The sequence below is a fragment of the Meles meles genome, chromosome 12, assembly GCF_922984935.1.
Source record: "Meles meles chromosome 12, mMelMel3.1 paternal haplotype, whole genome shotgun sequence".
In the NCBI taxonomy this organism is placed as follows: Eukaryota; Metazoa; Chordata; class Mammalia; order Carnivora; family Mustelidae; genus Meles; species Meles meles.
The window spans coordinates 47,150,325-47,160,807 of record NC_060077.1 but is presented as its reverse complement, the minus strand read 5'-3'; the positions used below and the strand labels follow the sequence as shown (position 1 = coordinate 47,160,807).

The 10,483-nt window shown below is 51.4% G+C and overlaps 1 long non-coding RNA gene across 1 annotated transcript; it reads left to right on the top strand.

The window, feature by feature from the left end:
• Positions 1–1,327: 1,327 nt before the first annotated feature.
• LOC123954705 lies at positions 1,328–4,032 on the top strand. Its single transcript, XR_006821114.1, has 3 exons — positions 1,328–1,586; positions 3,350–3,422; positions 3,773–4,032. It is a non-coding gene; the product is annotated as an uncharacterized LOC123954705 (long non-coding RNA).
• Positions 4,033–10,483: the final 6,451 nt, after the last annotated feature.

Genomic DNA, 10,483 nt, shown 5'->3' with positions numbered 1-10,483 from the left:
CAGAGCCTTCCATCTTTCACCAGCTTGTGTGTGGGGAGGGATGAACAAAATGTTCTGACATGAGCTTGTTTCAAAATTTCTACCAGGGAAGCAACTTGAGGGATTTAGCAGGAGAAACTGTGGGTGTGTTATGCTGGTCATGCTTAAGGAACTTGGAAAACAGAGTCAGAGAATGGGGGTTGGGGGGGTGGGGAGTTAGGGCAGAGATAACTTGGCAGTGAAGCAAAAGCAAACCAACAAAAACAAGGCGACCTGAAAGGGGAATTGAGGAGGCTCCTGGAGAAAGGGGGCATCAAATTGACAACTTGGCCAGAAATCTGGACACCGTAAGAGACAATTTAGTACTGGGTCATGCCCTGGGCTGAATTTATTGCTTCTTCCCTTGTTAACTGGCCTCATGTTTAAAGTCAAAACTGCCATAGGCTCCAAGGGATTTTATCTTTGTCATTTGTATGATCTGCCTCAAAATAGGTACCCTGAAAGGAGCCTCCCCCGCTTTGAGGTTTCTTACCCCAAGTGAGAAGGACATCCCTACCCCATCCCCATCTGAGTGAAGAAGGCAGAGATGCTGTTTTTATGGATGATGAAACAGATTTTTCAAAGTTAGTAGATTTGAAAGGCGGTTCTGAATGAGGTGGGTACTCTGAGAAATGAGCGAGGCTGGGAGCTGGGGAGAGGGGTGGGTGCGCTGCGGAGACGCAGGAACCCAGTGAGGAGGACACGTGGCAGCCGGCAAAAGGGTAAGAGGCCCGCGGACCCCTGGGCCTGCAGACAGAGGGGACTGGGCCCTCTCCACTCGCCAAGGCCTGGTGGTAAGAGGATTCTGCTCTCTCCTGGCGCCCGGGAGATTAAAGAGTGAACATTCATGTGACGCCACGTTTTGCCAGTTCCAGGTGAGTAGGGAAGATTTCCCCCTGAGCCAGAGATGTTACAAATGAGGTACGTTGAGAATGTAGCACGGACATCAATCACCCTTGGGTGCAGAAAACGAAGAGGCGCACCTCTCCCCATCGTGTCTAGGAAACCGGGCGCCTGGGAATGCAACCCAAGGGCGGAGAGGCGAGGTCTCCGTCCTCTTCTCCAACGCGGGCAGGCCGCAATTGGTAAGGCGAAATTAAAAACGCGCAATGCGTCGGCTCCCGAGGCTAACGATGTTTACACAGACATACCACGCCAGTGGAACGGTCCCAACATTCCGCGCACCGCGCAGGGCAGAGGAGGTGGGGGCGCGGCCGGGCCGCCCCTCCCCCGCCGCCTTCCTGCGCCGCAACCTGGACTTGACCCCCGCGAGCCTGGCGCGGCGAGGCCGGGGCCGCCCCGCCGGAGCCGGGCGCTGAGACGGGGCCGCCCGGGGCGGGCAGTGCGGCGCGCGTTCGCGGAGCCCAAACGCCGCAAGGTGGCGGGAACCCCGTCCGCCCCGACGCCGAACCCTTTCAAATGCCTGGACCACTTGTTTGACTGGGGGTACGCATCCCCCTCCCCCGGCCCCTGCCGCTGCCGCGGAGGACGAAGGTTTTGTGTCAAAGCGCTGAGATATGAAAAGGAGGGACAGCTCGACAGCAAGCGTCCAGGGTAGAGAATTTGAGGTACGCACGTCCCAGAGGGGATGCGCTCCAGCCCGCGCTTCCCCACGCCACCCCCCACCACCCCCCCACCCCCGTCCCCAGACATGCGGCTTAGGTTTTCCAAGGTCCCTTCCGGCCCTAACATTCTGACTTGTCTCCTGTGGCTCAGGATTCGTGGCAAAAGGAAAAATTATTCCATAACTAGAAATTAGCCAAAGCGCAGCTCTAGAGAGACAAAAGCAAACAAAAAGTCTCACATAACCCCAAACACTAGATTCTAGTGCATTTTAACTCTATTACTCTGTAGAGATTATTTATTTCTTTAGTAACAAAGGTAATTGATTAGTGTCAGTGCCGGAAAAAAAAAGTGCTTGGGTCATTTGTCTTAAGGAGGAAACATAAATCCATAAATCCTCCAGGCTCGAAGAAAGAAAACTCTCTCTATTCCCCAAATAGGCAGATCTTCCAAACAAGTCCTCTTTTTTCTTTCTAAATCTTTGCTCTTAGTCACCTAAAATCAGTGGCTTTCTTTTCCTGAGATTCATATAATCTTTAAATAAAGGGAGACAAGAAAGCCCCATTCTGCAGCATGGCCTTGGAAAGCTGTGCCCAGAACGAAGTATATTGAGATTTTATTTTGAGAGGGTTAAGAATCCCAAGCAAAAAGATTTTCCATCTCCTGAAAATATATGTAAAATAATTTGTAAACTAGGTGTTACACAGATTTACAATATGATTCTTAGACTCTCTCTTGTTGGGAAAAGGAACACTGATCTTCTAGTTATACCAACAGAATGTTCTACAGGCGATGTTTGATTCACAGGCTGCGTGATCTTTCCCCACCTCCTCCCAACAGTCACATCAACAATAAGGATTTATTTCTGACATTTATGATTTTAAAAAGGAGCCGGAAGGTGATTGATTCAAAGTCTAGTTGTTACCAAAACAAGGTAGTAAGGCGCTTGGTGTACATGAGAGGTTAGAGGTGCAAAATCTTATTCTACTTAGCAGCGTCTGGAGTAATCTTCTGAAATGCCCAAATAAAGTCTCCACCCATCTCTCTGCAGGTCAAGCTTTTTCCGCCACCCTCACTCGCCCTCCCCCAGTGTTCCCTCTCCAATCACCCAGGCCTGTACTGGCCTGAGACAGGCTGGAGACAGGCTGGAGACCAAGACGAAACACTGGCCCCACCCCTCCCCCAGCTTCCCAGGGACAGTCCTTGCAGTGGGGTGAGTTTGTTGTGCTGACCTTGTGAGCCAGTGACCCACACAGAAGGACACTGTGTGCGGTCACTGAGTTTGCTGGCCTCGTGTGTCCCTGTTCCTATCAATGAGGCGGACAGGGGGAGGGGAGAGAGGAAGCAGGGAAGGATGATTACCAGGACATGGAGGACCAGAGACCGCAGCTGCTCGGGTGACAATGAATAATTGGGCTGTTTCCTTGAAGCTGCTTGAAAATGAAGGTGGACCGGGTGTCCACAACACCCTCCCAGCCTCTCCTCTGGCTTCCTTCCACATGTTCCCAGCCTCCTCTCTCCGTAGAAAGTTTTTTATGCAAAGTCAGGGGCACATGTTCAGGACACAGACTCCAGAGCCAAAGGCCCCTCCTGTCTGAATCCCACTTCTGCTAAACCCCGGACACAGTCTCATCACCTACAAATGGGAATGAGAACAGCCCTAGCTCACAAGAGTGCTCTGAGATTTAAGTAAATGAATACATGCTCAGCACGAAGCCCAAATGTTTCCTTCAGTGATGGTTTTATTCAGGTCTTTTCTTCCTGACAGGCTGCCTGCCTTACCGGCTGTGGCTTCCTGCCATTCTGAGCAAGGATCAGACGTTGTCCTGTCCAGAGGACAGGTGAGCTTATTAGATCTGCATTTGAAAAGATGTCATGGAAAAATGTAGAAAACTCAGGAAAACCCTCACTGGGAAGGCTACCATTTACTGACCCCGACTCAGGGAGCACGTTTGGACACCATTCCAGTTAAACTGGTCAATGCCCCCAAGGTAAGTATTTTTACTCCTTTTTATAAGGAGGAAATGAAGGCTTAAAGAGGTTGGTAATGTTCCTGGTTGCACAGCTAGGATCAGAATATGGCAGTAGTAAAGACCACGTACCGAGTAGCTGTAGCTGCCTGGCCTGTCTTCATCCACTAAATGCTCTCAGCAACACTGAGATCAACACCATTATTCTCCCCATTTTACAGGTGCGGAACTGAGGCAGCATGAATAAATTCCTCCTCCAAAGCCCAGAGGTACAAAGTGGCAGATGTGGTTGGTGTAGAGCCTGGCTGACTGCCGACCCACAGTCCAAGCACAGCACACAAGCCCTGTCTGCCACCGGGGAAGGGAGAGCTCTGACCACACCAGCCCCCATTGCCAATGGCTGCTGTCACCATCCAGATGCCCTTGAGAACTGCAGATCTCTTCAGACTCAGCCCCAGGAGAAACTCACTGCTACCATATGTCATTGGTCTGTACTTATTTCAAGACAGAATGGATCCTGATTTTTCTTTGTTCTGATTTCTGTTGTGGTTTCCAAGAATCATAATATGATGTCTCTGTATTGAGAAAGGATGACCTTTTTCCTTTTCCTTGCAAGGGTTTTTTTCATTTTTTCCCCCTGGGATATTTAGGAATAGGTACCCCTCAATTCTTTCCATGGGGCCTGAGCTGGATCCCATGTGGAAAGTGCACAGAGTCCCTATGGAGGGCCCAGGATGAATCTTCCACAAGACTCAGAAAGAAGTTCCTGGTGCCAGGCCGGCCAGGGGAGATGCGAGAGGCACAACTCCCCTGAGAGGGCTGAACATGGCACGGACCCACAATCCCTCACTAGGCCTTCTGCACCTTGACCTTCAGCTCTCTAAAGTACTCAGAAAAACATTGCCAACTCAGGCTTCCTGTTGCTCTTTTGCAAAGACTGACATTTGCCTGTTTTTCCCCTCTTTCTCCAAACAGGCTTGTATTTAGAAGTTGTTTAAGTGTTAAAAGTAAGTTTAATTCTTTAGCTTTCCCTTAGGTATGCTTCTAGAATTGAAAGAAGCAAACATTTTGGAAGGGGAGCCCAAGATCCCTCAGCTGGTAAAGGACAGACAGTGGGCTGTCCAGCCAGGTTTCCTAACTCAGTGCTTCCGCTCTCCCCTCTGCACTTGATGGCCCGTGGTGCCGGGCTCTGAGATAAGGAAGGGACAGCATTAGGGACTCGGGGCTGCCTTAAGCAACTTGTTTCTGTTCCTATTACTGTAATTCAGTTCTTCAAAGGTCAGCCTGCCCTTCTAGTAAAGGCAAACACACACACACACACACACACACACACACACACACACAGAGAGAGAGAGAGAGATTGAGAGAGATTTTTCAGTCCAGAAGCTCCATGCCCAACAGCTAAAATAGAATGTTTTGAAAGGGAGAGTGGGGCAGGCAGAAGCCCTGGTTATTATAGTTAATTGAATTTAATTAAAGCCATAAAAGCAAACCACAGTTTTGCAGCGGGTACTGACCATTCCCATTGCTTGGAGGACTCAGAGGATCCTGCTCTTAACTGATGGGCAGAGGCCCAAATCACTGCCATTACCGAGCCTCTGTCCAGGGGCCTCTTTACCTTGATCTATCTGGGCAGTCTTGCATACACTATTTCTCTCCTATATTGTGCCGTTTTAAAGGTGATCATTGTGGTTCCTTCTCATTCTAGTAAGAATTGCACTTTGATTCCTTTTCCCTAAGAAGCTCGAAACGCTGAGTGAAATGTCCCCTTCTTTTCCCTTTTCTGTTCTCTTTCAGTATTCTCTCGATATTCTGTCCCTCTTTGCCTCTCCATGCTCTTCCTGTTTCCCCTCTGGCCAGCCACCTTCCGCTGGCCCCAGACCGCCATCCAACCCGAAGCTGGTCTGCACCTGCCCTGCCAGGCCCTGCCCCTGGGGTCTCGGAGACAGTCCCCACCCTCAGCTTGGTCTCAGTACCACTGGGGAGGCTCAGGAGAACCCAGGCAGGCTCAGAGTGGTGCGGCCCTGGGACAGGGGAATGTCAGGTGAGAAGGCACCAAGGAAACAAGTGCAGGGTAAGGCAAGGAACTGCTAGTCGTGTCCTCCCCTCCCTAGGCCGCCTTACGAATCTCTGTGGGGTCAGGCCTCCTTCTGCCCCTCCAGCTCCATCCCTACTTCTCCTTCTTCCTATTTTTGGCTCCATTTCTATCTTTCCATCCTACAGAATTTTTTTCTTCCTTGCCCCAGCCTTTACTCAAATACTGTCAGGAACGTACTTCTCACGTCCCCAGCCCTCTGCTGGCTTACTCTCCCATCCTGCCCTGTGGGTCCCCGACGAAACGTCCCTTCCTCCGGGAAGCATCCCTGACCTCCCAAGTCCAGGTGGCATCCGTTCGCTGACCCCCATTCCTAACGCTTACCGCACGGCTCTATCACACCTGTTTGTTCGTTCGTATTACGCCGGGGACCACACGCTCTGTGGAGGCCACAGTGCCATCCGTGTGGTTTATCTTTGTCTCTCCAGGCCAGAGATGGCGCTGGGCATGCAATAAGTGCTTTGTAGAGGCTTGCCAGATTCACCAAACACGGCTAGAAAGAAGGACACTGGGGCGCCGTGGTGTCAGGTGAATGCAAAGAGGTAGGCGGGCGCAGACCATGAAGGTCCTCACAGGCTGCCCCGAAGAGGCAAGATGGGGGACAGCATGTGAGGAGAGAAGCAGGCCAGGGAGAGCCCTCATGGAGCGGAGTCACTGGAGGCCAGCACAGACGTCCTCCAGCCGCTCGCTGGACCCACGGCCGGAGGTTGCTCATCACAGTGGGCATGAATCTCCTCCACAGAGAAATCCCTAGCCTGCCAGAGCCATCTTGAACTCTCTTGTAACCGGACGGCAGAGTCAGACTGAGGTGGCTACTACTCCGTGTCACGCTTCCGTCAGCAGCATGTAACTTGAGGACTGTTTGTTCACGTCTGCAACACAGGCGAAGCTTCTGGAGACCGGAAGAGCCCTACGCATAACGAAGAGGCCAAGGCTGTGTCAAGGTTGGGACAGAGCGGCTGTCACTGGGCATTTCCCTCAGGAACTGTTTCCAGGCGCTTTTACTCCCCACAGCTGGCCCCACCACCGAGGGGAGGGAGGAGGCGCTGCCCTCAGATGCCAGAGCTCGCTTCACCTGCATGCGGGGAGTGCCTGGGAATTCGTGGCCCCATAGGGCAGCCCTCAGCCAGTTACAGGAGAACAAACACTACATCCTCTGACCCCTGAGCAGAACAACTGGGATGTGGGCCCTGCCTGTCCTCAGAGACCCACGGCAGGACCTGGCTGCATACCCTCTCTTCGCTCAGACCCCTTCCCTTGCCAGTCCCATGCCACACCCCTGGACTCCCTGGGAGCATTCATTCAAAACTCACCTGCATGAGAGTCCTTGTCTCTGGGCTCCATCTGGGGAACTCGTCCCGGGGCACAGGGTTCCTAAACCTCCAGGCAGAAACAAGCATTCTGCTGGACGACCAAAAGCGCTGCATGCTTTAACCCAGCTGTTCACACACGCAGGCTTGCCGTCCAAACTGTGGTCATGATGGGTGGGGGGATGGGGTAACTGGGTGACGGGCATGAAGGAGGGCACTTGATGGAATGAGCACTGGTGTTATATGCGACTCTACCCTGAAACTAATAAAACACTATATGTTAACTAACTTGAATTTAATTTTAATTTTTTTTAAGATTTTATTTATTTATTTGACAGAGAGAGATCACAAGTAGACAGAGAGGCAGGCAGAGAGAGAGAGAGGGAAGCAGGCTCCCCGCTGAGCAGAGAGCCCGATGCGGAACTCGATCCCAGGACCCAGAGATCATGACCCGAGCAGAAGGCAGCGGCCCAACCCAAACAAAACAAAACAAAACAAAAAAGCAGTCATCCGAGGTGAGGACACACACTAAGAACAATTTCTAAACTGAATGGGTATTTTCAACTCAAGGGAGATACTTTATTTTTCACGTCCTAAACGGAGCCCACCCCCAACCCCATGAATTCAAAGCCTGGTGCTTTGGGGCACTTGTGAGGGGTCCTCTGATGGCCTCACATCTGGCCCAGGAAGGAGGTCACCTGAACTGAACGCGTCAGCGAAGGGACGGACTCCCATACTTTCCACCTCTCCAGAGAACGTTGTGATCTTTCAAAATTTTGCCTGGAAAGAGAGAATTGGGTTTGGGGTGTGTCTGTGTATATTCAGGGAAAGACAAAGTTGGAAAGGGTCAGTAATTCTAATTTTCTATCTCAGGTATTTATCAGAGAAAAGTTTCAAAGTTTATAGGTCAGCTTTTGGAAGTTTACAATGCTAAGAACACATGAACCTGCTCCTGCGTTCTTCCTGAGCTTTGACTTAGTTCTGGGGGTTTCTTGGTTTAAGATTTTGTTTGTTTATTTATTTATTTAGTGAGAGAGAGAGAGAACACATGCATGAAAGCAGGGTAAGGGGCAGAGGGAGAGGGAGAGAGAGAATCTTGAGCAGGCTCCACACCCGGTGTGGAACCCAATGCAGGGCTCGATCCCATGACCCTGAGATCATGACCTGAGCTGAAACGAAGAATCAGATGCTTAACCGAATGAGCCACCTAGGCGCCCCCGCTTTTCCTTAGGTTTAAGTTTCAATCTTTTATATCGAGATACTGCCGCATTAAAAGTAATGGAACAGATTAATGAAAAAGTCAAAAACAAGGGTTTTAAATAAACAAGAGGGAAAAACACAACTTTGCATTGCAGTCCCTTGAATGAGAAACAGAGATTTCGGGGTACTTAGTCAAACCCTTAGGTTTGGGTGCAACACGTGAACATTAAAATCATTTTTTGAGGAGTCATCATTTTTTTCTCAGTCTGGCATCCATCAAATTCAAGAAAGATTAGAAACAGCATTTAGAGATCATCAAGCCTTCTGGATGGCAAACCCCAGTCCTGCTTTGCGCCTAGTCCCTCCTCGGCCATTCAGCAGGCTGGCTCTGGGATTGGGGGGCTCGGCACCAGGATGTCCTTGAGCTGACTTGCCCCATCTTGCCCCCCTGGGGCTCTGCTTCATTGCCATGCCTGAAGCCCCTCCTTGAACCTGAAGCCCAGGTAGAAGCCTCTCCTCCCATCCCCAGGGGGCTCTCCCCCCCCCGCCCGCTAATGGCTAATGAGCAGCTCCATGACTGATTGAGCACCAGCATCCTGCCAAGCAGGGGACAGGGTGCTTCTCCTCAGCACAAGTGCCCCATATCATTAATCTCTTAGTGACTGTAGCGCAGAAGCAGGCTGAGCACCCTTTCCCATTCACGTGTCCTGCAGCATCTTGGCTCCACATCGGCCCCGACCGAAACCTTAGCCCTTCCTCTGATTAGCCCAAAAGATCTCTGTCCACCAGATCACTCAAGAGCTTGAGAACTTGGCTGGGAGACTTGAGGGTCAGAAGAGGAGGGGGCACGATGCATACTGCGCAGTCTCCCACCCTCCCCTGGCTCTTCCTAGACGGGGTCCATGTCTTGGGGCATCAGCATCATCCCCCAAACAGGACATCACGGCTCTCCTACAAAACACAATGCTCAGGGCGCCTGGGTGACTCAGTGGGTTAAGCCTCTGCCTTCGGCTCAGGTCATGATCTCAGGGTCCTGGGATTGAGCCCCAAATCGGGCTCTCTGTTCAGCAGGGAGCCTGCTTCCCCACTCTCTCTGCCTGCCTCTCTGCCTACTTGTGATCTCTCTTTGTGTGTCAAATAAATAAATAAAATCTTAAAAAACAAAAACAAAAACAAGAAAAACAACAAAAACCAAAAACCACAATGCTCTCCCGAGGAACAATTCTGGTGAATACAGTTGAATACACCTGCCCTCCCACAGTAACATCAGGCTGCACAACCCACAGTGTAGAGAGGCCGACTGATTGGCTTGAGCTCACTCAGCTATGAAGAATCAGGAATCTGGACTCAGGTCATGTTGCCTCGCTGTGACAGCATCGGCTGCTGACACTTCATTTCTTCCAAAGACAGGCCGCGTGCTGTGCCCTCCTTTTCCTCACAGGCTTAGAGTCTTGCCCCTGATTCCATCCCAGCTGCCCGAGCCAGTTCCTGACTGTAGTCCCTGACCCCACCATGTCACACACAGACCTCCTGGGCCTTCCTTCCTCTGCCCCGCCCCGCCCTGCCCCTGCTCCACCCACCACCCTGCACTGAACCTCTCGATCTGTTTGATGGAGACCGATTGCTCGGCCTGCCACCCATCGCCTCATCCCACATTCTCTATCTTATTAGGCTTTCTTCCATCAGCTGTCACCGGACCCCTGACCACTGGGCCACCTCCCATCCTGCTCACCGCCCACAGGCAGCTCCCACAGAGCCTTTGGATGGTATTGGCTGTTTTCAGAAAACAATGAATCTCTCCTCTCTTCCTTTCCTGTCCCTCTCACAGGCAAAGAATGTCTGCCTCCCAAGAATGATTCAGTTCTCCACTGTCCCTACTTGCCAGGCGCTCGAGGGAGGATCGTGCAGTCAGTGGTATTTAATGGAGTGACTGAGACATCTCTACCTCCCTTCTCCCCTCTTTTGCTCCATGTTGGCTGAGAAGGCAGCTGCCCTGGAAAAGATTTTTGGCCGATCCATTTTCTCCCGGCTCCCTCAGACTTTCCCATGCAAAGCTAAAAATAGCAGCTCACTGCTGTTGTCAAACGGAAAGACAGAAGCCGATTCCCACCATCTGGGCAAGGACATGGTGGTCCTGCCCACTGTGTGGGCAGGTGTTGGGCCCCAGCCTCGGGGAGCATGAAGGAGCTGGAAGAAACTCTCGGGAGGGGCTGGTATGCATTCGATGTCCAAAGCGATGGACGGCTATTGTCACAGGTATCAACTCGCAGTATCATAGTAGGAGTCAGGATTCTCAGACAATCTGGCAACCCGTTGGGGCTTTCCAG